We start from the raw sequence: 9,499 nt of genomic DNA on the forward strand, positions 1-9,499 counted from the left end.
CATGACGATGTGTATAGTAGGGAGAAAGAAAACATTATGTTAGAAGATCGATAAGCTCTACCTTTCAATTGGAAACAGAGTCTAATCAGATGGATAAGGGGAAATCTCCTAAGGAGGTTATTGTTACAAATGTTGCCCAACCTATCAACATGGAAATCTAGAAAGATTGATGACCATTGGAATCTATGTATTTTTTGTCAATTCATTGGAGATTCGAAACCATTAAGGCTATTCAAATTAATGAATGGAAGATCGAACACAAAACGAACACCCAGACAACAAGTAATGGGTTTTACCTTCTTACATACCTTTATGTCTTGATCTGATTATGAGAAAGTTTTGAACAAGGGACAATGGATTATTAATGGAATTAAAATATTTTGTTATTGTCCCTTGAAAGGTTGCCTTCAACCCGCTTAGAGCTTAACTTGAGTCAGTTGACCTTTAGATTAAGCTCTTAGGTTTTCCACTTGCATTCTGGTCTAAGAAAGACCTTGAATTCATTCTTAGAGATGCCAGTGAAGTTCTAAAAATTCATGAAGACACAAAAAACATGTTTCATACAAATTTTCCTTGAGTTTGTGTTTGTGTTTGTTTGACCAAGCCTTTTGTTTTGACAATTCCTCTCATATCTAGGGATGACAATGGGGAAGGTTTTATAAATTCTAGACCCTACCCGCCTCCCTAAACTTCTCAACTCGTATCTGCCCTAAAACCTATAGTAGGTTGAATTTTGAGAATCTAAATCCTACCCGCACATGAAAATGTAAAACCCTCCCCGACCCTACCCTCCCCACATTCAAGGAAGGGTAGGGGCGGGTTGGGTTGGGTTTAGCTTAATATGTTGGTCGAGGAGGGTCAGGTTTAGCTTAATACCTATACATAAAGGCTATATGCTTTCCAACAATATGCAGGTCGATGAGGGTCTGATTTAGCTTAATACCATACCCTACCCATGCTCGTACGGGTTGTAGAATCCAAAAACCCGTCCCCGCCTCAAAACCCATTCTTCAATAAAAAAAAAAAAAAAAAAACTCATCCTATGAGGGAGGGTAGGGTGGGTACCAACTGGGTAGGGTAGAAATTGACACCCCTACTCGTATCTGGGGGGAAGAACAATCAATTAGAGTGTTTTATGAAAAAATTTTTGACTTATGTACCAACTATGGATGGAGGGGTCACAAATATTTTAATTGTCCAAAAATCAACAAAACTCCAATGGAAGAAGAGTGGATTATAGTTAGTAAAAGAAAGAACTATGGTCCAAGAAACCAAAACGCGAAGTTAGAAAGAATTTTGAGAAAATCAAAGAGAAATCATGGACAAATAAACGTAACCATTGGTCTATAGCTAAGGGCTAGAGGTTTGAGCATGCAAAAAAACATTTGAAAAGCAAGATTTCGTAATGCTAGTCATGCAACAATTGTTTCATCAATGCCTGTGAAGATAATCAATTGTGGTCCAAAAACCCACACAAATCAAGATTGTTGGACCCCTCAATCCAAACTGTGGTTCATTGTCTTAAATCAAACTAAATCAAGACTCTAATAATCTGAAACCAATTAATCCAAAACTTCTTAAAGGCAACGAAATCTGCAATGAAGATGATGATGCATTGCTGTGGGTGACGAAAATCTCAAGATGAAGATTTAGAGGGAGAGGATAACATGGGCAAAGATTGGGAAGCACAAATAGGCAATGAAAACCTGGATAATGTTCAAGTTGATGATGGAGCTGGCTCGTGCCCATAAGTGTGGTTTTTGTTTTTTAATGGAAATGAGAATCAACCCAACTAGAGCTAAGGTAAGGAAGTTGTTAGATCTCTTTCTTGTTTTGATGAATCCTTTATTGTTGAATCAATTGGTTTTTCTGTTGTAAACCAATGATAATAAGTTCAGAAGAAGAGTGGTGCTTTCCAGTCAAACCTGTGTGTTTAACGAGATGATTTTATTTGCAATTTATTAGATCTATGCATGGGTGGTGTGCAATTTACCTGGAAGAATAGCACCACTTGGGAGAGACTTGATTGAGTTCTCACAAATGATGAGTGGAGAAGAGAATTTCCTAACGTGATACTTGCAAATCCTCCTCTTACCATTGAACCTTCTTTCTTCTTGAGCCATGCAATTTACGAAAAAAAAAAGGATTTTTTTCAGTTCAAACAAAAAAAAGGATTTACTTGGGCAGCCAATGTACAAAGTTATTCACGTTCTTTCTGGATTTAAAGCTTCATTTCTTTGCTGCTACTTTGGGGAGTTGAGGGTTTAATGAGTAGGGTAAGATCCATTTGATGTTTCTTCTTTGCTCTAAGCCCTAACCAACTGGTATGGCCTTTACTTTTCTTGGTTTTTCCCAATTTTTTGTTGCCGTTCTTTTTTTTTTATTTGCGATCTTGTTCCTTTTGATTTCCTGTTTTGGAATTCAATAGGTTTATTTTGGTGGTTATTGCTTGGTGAATTTATCTCTAGTTTAGTTGCTTCCAACTTCCAAGATTATATTAAGTTACTTTTATTATCTTGATGCTTTCTCTTCCCCTTGATTTTTGAGATATTTGCTTGCTAGGCTCTTTGAAGGTCAGCCTTCTTTCGGTATTCAATCTAATCCGGTGGAGGGCAAGAGGGAAAAAAATCCTCGTAATAAATATTCTAAACAGAAATAGAGAAAGCGCCTTCAAACTATTTGAGAAAAGGCCAAAGAATGAAATCACCTGCTTGGCCTCTAGAAAGGCCACCTCCATCCACTCAGAAATTGACAACAAACCACATCAAAAAGGGCACCCATCCATAAGGGATTAAGTAGACCTATAGAGAGCAAAGCTCTTGGACTTACAAAATTATTAGTTTATTCTTAGAATTGGGATTATAAGCTTGGTAGTGTTCTCAAAATCTTTTTTTTTTTTTTTTTTTGTTGTCATCATATCAAAGGATTTGGATCCAACCCATCCATGCCAATCCTTCAAATAGCAACATGTGGTAAGTTATGGAAGGCCTAGACCCTATTTGTGGGCCCTACAACTCCCCATAAACATATCCATGGGCAAGAGATCTTCTGCACAAGAGATCATAATTTATATTTAAAAAGAAACATAAAAACTTCAAATATGTTTTTGTTAAATTGAACTATTTTTTTGTAATTTTACCATTTGGAGCAAATTATAATATTGAGAGCTAAATTAGCAGAATAGAAGTCTATACCTAATAGGTATGCCTATAATGGCCTATATTGTGACCATTTGAAAAAGAATTTCAAATTTCACAATGGCACATTTACAGGTTGCTAGACTACTAATTCTTTTTTGTAATTTCTTTCATTTGTGGAAAAGAATGCATACAATAATTTCTTTAATATATCTTCATGTTCTATTTTGTATTGATTCAATTTTGTTGAAGATGGAAGCTCTTGATCTTCAACAAATTACTTGGCATGGTTGTTTTAGTTTTTCTCTTTTATCTTTTCAAGAATCAGGAATCGAAGAAGAAAATACAATCAATTTTTATTGATTTACAGAAAAGGCCTTCTTGGTACAAAGAGATGGTCTATCTTACAAATAAGAAGATGAAGATGTGCACTGAACCAAGATATGCTATTATGAATATTATCTTTGTTTAGACTTATGGTTTGTTCAATATGAAGTGCCATGTTTTCTGATATTGTGAGTGGATGGTCAATGGATTGACTTGAACTAGTTTTGTAGAACAAAGTTTCCTTTTACGTGCTTATGAAGGACAAAGTATTTTAGCAAGAAAATATCTCCAAACCCCCTCCCATTTTGTGCTTTGCAGGTCCATAAGACTTGCAATGCATATGCTCTCATGTTTCATTCGTGAAAGTGAAAAACAAAAACATTTTATTTGTAAACCTTTTATTAGTTTATGTATGATTTGTTTTGACCTTTCTTCTTATCTTGTAGGAAAGAAACAATTACTGGAAGATGATGCACAATTATATGGGTTCAGATGCAACATCAGTGGTGATACTTCCTATTTTCATTTTTGAGCCAATGGTGATGCTTTAGAAAATGATGAGGTTTACCCTTCCCTTTTTCGAAATGAATTCCTGATTTCTTGTATTCTTTCATATCTCTAGTGCTTTGACTGCTTGAAACATCACATGTTTCAGTAATGGAGTATTCCCACTTGCTAGATCAGGCAGATAAATGTGAAGATCCTTACATGCGGCTTATGTATGATTGTAAGTTGTTTTCTATGATCCTAGATGTTTGCGAGACACACTAGTATTTTCTGGTATAAAATGGAGTTCTTTTGCCAATTGCAGCATATGAAATCATTGAAAAGTAGTACATGGTTTACTCTTTTGTCAGCTCGTTATGGTACAACTCTCAACCAACCATTGCAAAGCAAAGGTTAGTATGGTTTTCTTTCTCTTCCTTGCACATAAACTTTAACATTCTAATGCTTGACTCGCGAGGAGGAGCAGTGAGGAAATTCGAGAAACCCAAAGTTGAACGCCCAAAAGGAAGACAAGTATCATTAATATGTCAATTGGATACTATTGGAAAATTTTAAAGCTTTTAAGGTTGTTATAATGTTAATATGTCAATTGGATATTGTATTTGAACTTTTTGTATATAATTAATTCTTAAATTACTAGTTGTTTTAAGTTACATTTTTATTTATCAAAGTTTTCATGTATCAATCGTCATAATAAGTAGGCATATTAAAATGCTGAATCATTAGAAAAATTTAGGTACCAAAAATGCTGAAATTAAGTAGACATATAATTTTTTTTAAAAGAAAAAGGTCTATACTGGTGGTTAGTATCCGTTGGCTTAGGTATGAGCAAGATAGAAGTACGGGCCAGATAAGACATAAGGAGGCGGTCGATGTCGGCCACTTAGCTATTAACAAAACCAAAGGCGGTGGTCTACACCGCCACTATAAAAAGGGTGGGCTGTTTTACAATCACTAAGCCGGCAGTCATATGGCACCTCATCTAGGGCATTATGTCCTATAAAAATGAGTCAGGCATTATGTCTTCAAGAGGGATTAGGCAATGTGATCCTCTCTCTCTTCCACTTTTGTGTGTATGTGTGTGTGCGCGTATGTTAAAACTCTTATTAAGAAGCTTGAGAGTGAGATGGGCATTCCTAATAGTTCAATTGGCTGCCAAATTTGTAGGGGTGGTCTTTGTATCCCAATCTTGCAATTTTCTAATGATTGTTTTATTTTTTGTGAAATCTACCATTCCGGTCTATTTAGAGATAAAAAAAAGATTCTTAATAACTTTGTTAATTCTTCGAGGCAACTTCCAAATTTTACTAAATCTGCCCTCAGATTCTCGAAAAACATTCCTCATAGACTTCAGAGAATCATGTCTAGGATCCTTAGAATCCCTTTGGAGTCTAAGGCTGATCTTTATCTTGGTGATCCCCTCATTTTGGGAAGAGTTTTTAAGGATTTGAAGGGAAAGAGTGAGTAACAAGTTGGTGGGATGGAAGATGAGATCTCTTTCCTTTGCTAATAGGACTACACTTGTTAATTCAGTCACAAGTATGTAGCTCAGTTCATCCTGAAACCTTTCAAGGTGCCAAATAAAGAGTCAAAGGACCTTCTTATGGGCCAATAGTAATGGCAAAAAGCCTCTCCATTTTCTGGGATGGAATAAAGTTTGTAGGTCTAGGTGTGAAGATTCTTCATTGGGTTTAATAATGCAAATCTTGCAAAATTTGGGTGGAAAACTCTTAATGACAAGAAAATTTTGTGGGTCCAGATTGTTTCAAATAAATATTTAAAAAGGGATAATTGTTGGAAAGAAAAAGAAAAGAAAGGTATCTTTTGGGCTTATTGTGGTATCTTGCAGTCTAGATATCTCTTAAAGCGTGGTTTAGGATGGGGAGAGTGGGGGATGGTAGGTTGATTAAGTTTGGGGATGATTGTTGGATGGATGAAAGTTGTTGAGTGATGGGCTATGAAGCGTTTTTAATAAATGGGGGTTCGAATGTTCCTGATTGTACTTCCAGTAAGGACCGGGCCCTTAGGCTCCCTCCAAAAATAAAATTGTTTCTTTATTTTCTTCTTAATCATTGGCTTCCCACAAAGAGTTTCCTCCTTTTGCGAGGAATCCATATTGATGGTGCTTGTAGTTTCTAATTTTTGTGACGATAATGAGGATGTGGATCATATTTTTAAAAATTATTTATTATAATTGATTGTTAATAATAATTTGGTCGGTCCTAGGGATTCGGATAATAGTGTTAAAAATTGGTGGGATAATTTGGATAATGATTGAGTTGATGTTAATAAGGTTTGAGAAAAATGTGCTTTTGGTTTATTTGGAAAATAGGAATGATAAGGTTTTCAATGATAAAAACGTTCCTCCCCCAGTCATATGAGACCGTGTACTCAATTTGTGTTTAGACACTCAAAAATGTCTAAATCTCGATGGGGAGATGATGAAAGAAAAAAAATTGGTATCATATCTATTGCAAACACCCAAGAGGCAATGATTAAATTTAGTTTTGGGGAAGTGTTGTAAGTCAAAGCCTACCCCATTGGTTATACTTCCATTAATATAATTAAAACATGGGCAGTTTGGGAAATCCATAACGTTGCTAAGGGATTACATCTGATTTCTATTGAGGGGATTCTTTTTTGGTCATATCATGTCTCAAGAAGAAATCTAAATTAAGTGCCGTAGAGATTGAAGACTATTATTGAGGAATGCTGGAGATCTTGCGACCAATTGGACCATGGGGTGATGTATCATCATACCTTCTATCCGTGAAGCTAATTAGGCGGACTCCGGAAGCTCTATCCTCTCCTAATCCACCTCTTTCTTTTTCATTAGTTATAATCAACGTTTTAAAAAATGACCTAGAAATGGAATCGTTTTGAGCCATCAGTTTTCAGGTTGATGGTTCGATCATCCGATCATCCATTTTGAATGAGCGTCCTCTTTTGACAAATAAATTGAAAAAATAATTAAAAATAAAAAACAGTCAAAAACTATTGAATGGGTCAACGGATCAATAGATCGATAGAGTGTCTTGATTAATGGGTTATTGACTTTTCAACGGTCTTTGGCCAAAAATCAGGTTTAGGGTAAAATAGAACCAGTTGCCTGAACGGTTCCCAAGCCAAACGATCCAACCGTCCGGATCAACGACGATTCGAAACACTTGATTATAATTTATTAGAATGATTTCTGGGGCAGAGTTACCCCATCTTATGTAGCTATTCCTAGTTTTGCCAAAAAAAAAAAAAAGTAACAACTGTTTTTGTACAATAAAATAGAGATAGGGCTAATGTATTATAGTTTGGGTTGTAATCTAACTTGAATGGCCGCTCTCTCTAACCTTGGCAAGGAAGTATGTTTTTTGTTCACGTTAAGTTTCCTTGTTGATCTGGCATGGACCAACCTTTTAAGTGGGATAAATGGTAGCAGTGGTTGTATAGATGTTTTCTCATTCAAAGAATGAAATGATTCCCCAGCAAATGGTGGTCCACCTGAAATTATCAAAGAAAACATAACATTGAACAACAAAATTGAGTGGCCCATCAAATTTAAGTTGCCCTCTTAATTTAGGTTGTGTTTGGATAAGTTTCAATATTTGTGTTTTTAAAAGTCCAAAACCACAAAACCCCCCACCTTGTGCTTTGGGGCTTAAAAGCATTTTTTGACTTTGGATTTTTATGCTTTTTAAAGCAATCCTTATCAAATGCCCCAATTCACATCCCAAAAATTTATCCAAACAGAGCCTTAACATTAGTCATCTTAATCCGGGGTCATCTCTTTGGTTGGTGATGGTTCTATTTCACATACCACCCGATTTTCGTGGCTGGGGTCACTTTGGCAATTAAGTATACATTAGTAGGTTTTCTCCCCCTTCCTCTACCACTAAAATGGAACAAAAACGATTCAATTTGGGAGATGTTTGGTTTGGCAGGTAGGAACTAGGGAGACAGTACCCTCCGTGAGCCACTCACAAGCAATAAGCACATGGCCATGAAAGAAACCCCAAGAGAATAGAATAGAGAGAGTCCCAAATTTAAAAAAAAAAATGTGTATCAGCTGAGCATATCCCAACAAGTTTGAAAACTAGGCAATCTATAACAGTTTTTTTTAGATATAGAGCATCCATCACACTTGACAACCAAACAAAACACTGAAAATTAAAGTAATGCAAAATTAAACCGAGTTTGTACCCTTTAGTTTGAACAAATTTGCATTCATTTTTAGCATTTTTATTAAAACTACACAAGGCTCAATTTCGAAAGAGTATAAATACAAATATATACAATGTAAATACATACAAAATAATACAAAATTCAAGATTTTATACTTTACATATTTGTACTTGTACTCCTTATGCTCAGTTTGGAAGGAGTACGAATACAAATACGTAGAGCGCAAAACCTTATATTTTATATTATTTTGTATGTATTTATATTCTATATATTTATATTTGTATTTGGAAGGAATACGAATACAAATATATAAAATACAAATACATACAAAATATAAGGTTTTGCACTCTACATATTTGTATTTGTATTCCGTTCAAACTGAGCCTAAATTCCTTTGCATCAGATAAGGGTGCAACTTGGGTTGATATTTTGTCCAAAGAAAATTTTAAATTTAAATATAAAATATTATTAATCTATTGGGGCAAGCCCAGACTATAATCATCCTTATATTGTGGATAGGACTGTAAATGAATGGATATTAGTCCAACCCAATCCAGCAAACATAAGTCCATTACAGATGGACTGGGTCCAATCTAGTCTGATAAATTTTATGGACTTAAATGGTCCATTAAATATTGTTGGATCGTCCAATTGTCAACATAAACTTGGTCCATTGACACTCCTAATCTTATCTTTCATGAATAAACCAAATATTGATTTCACCCAACGGAGTCAAATATAAATCCATTAAAGAGAAACCAGGTCCAATCTATAAATACTTTGGATCCAATCCATTGACACCCCTAAATTATGAATATGTTTTTTAATTTGTATTGGCTAAATGTTTTAACCGTATGGCAAGCTATGGAGAATTCAGATCTTCTACTCACACCTCACATGCACATCTCAGCGTGTATTAAGAACATTTTCCATAGTTATCATTAGAAGATGTTCCTAATACATGATTGAAATATGTTGTAGAACGATTTTGGGGCACATTCTGTGGGGGCAGATTTGAACTCCGGCCCCACACCTACCCACAACACACTACAACTACAGCTGTACGCTGAAAACACCTCTCCATGACCGATAATGCGTAAATAACCAAGAAAGATGTTTTTTTTTTTCTTTTTTTATTCTAATTCCACAGGAAAACAGAACACAACAAACCACACAAACAAACACTAAAAAATGCATGGGAGATGGATAGGAGATCCGAGCTTGACTGTTGAACCAATGATAATGTCCCACGCATTGATAAAATACATGGGACCTCTACCCATACTGAGAGCTTTGGTTGTGGCCTTGTGGGCCCATGTATTTTATTTATGATTCATGTGGAGTACAGCTTG

General features: G+C 35.4%; 1 long non-coding RNA gene across 1 annotated transcript; it reads left to right on the forward strand.

Moving 5' to 3' along the window:
* The first annotated feature begins 1,369 nt into the window (after window positions 1–1,369).
* LOC104593416 (uncharacterized) lies at window positions 1,370–4,626 on the forward strand. Its single transcript, XR_734565.3, has 4 exons — window positions 1,370–1,803; window positions 3,911–4,026; window positions 4,120–4,191; window positions 4,276–4,626. It is a non-coding gene; the product is annotated as an uncharacterized LOC104593416 (long non-coding RNA).
* Window positions 4,627–9,499: the final 4,873 nt, after the last annotated feature.

The sequence above is a fragment of the Nelumbo nucifera genome, chromosome 7 (genome assembly GCF_055504915.1).
Source record: "Nelumbo nucifera cultivar China Antique chromosome 7, China Antique-T2T, whole genome shotgun sequence".
Lineage (NCBI taxonomy): Eukaryota > Viridiplantae > Streptophyta > Magnoliopsida > Proteales > Nelumbonaceae > Nelumbo > Nelumbo nucifera.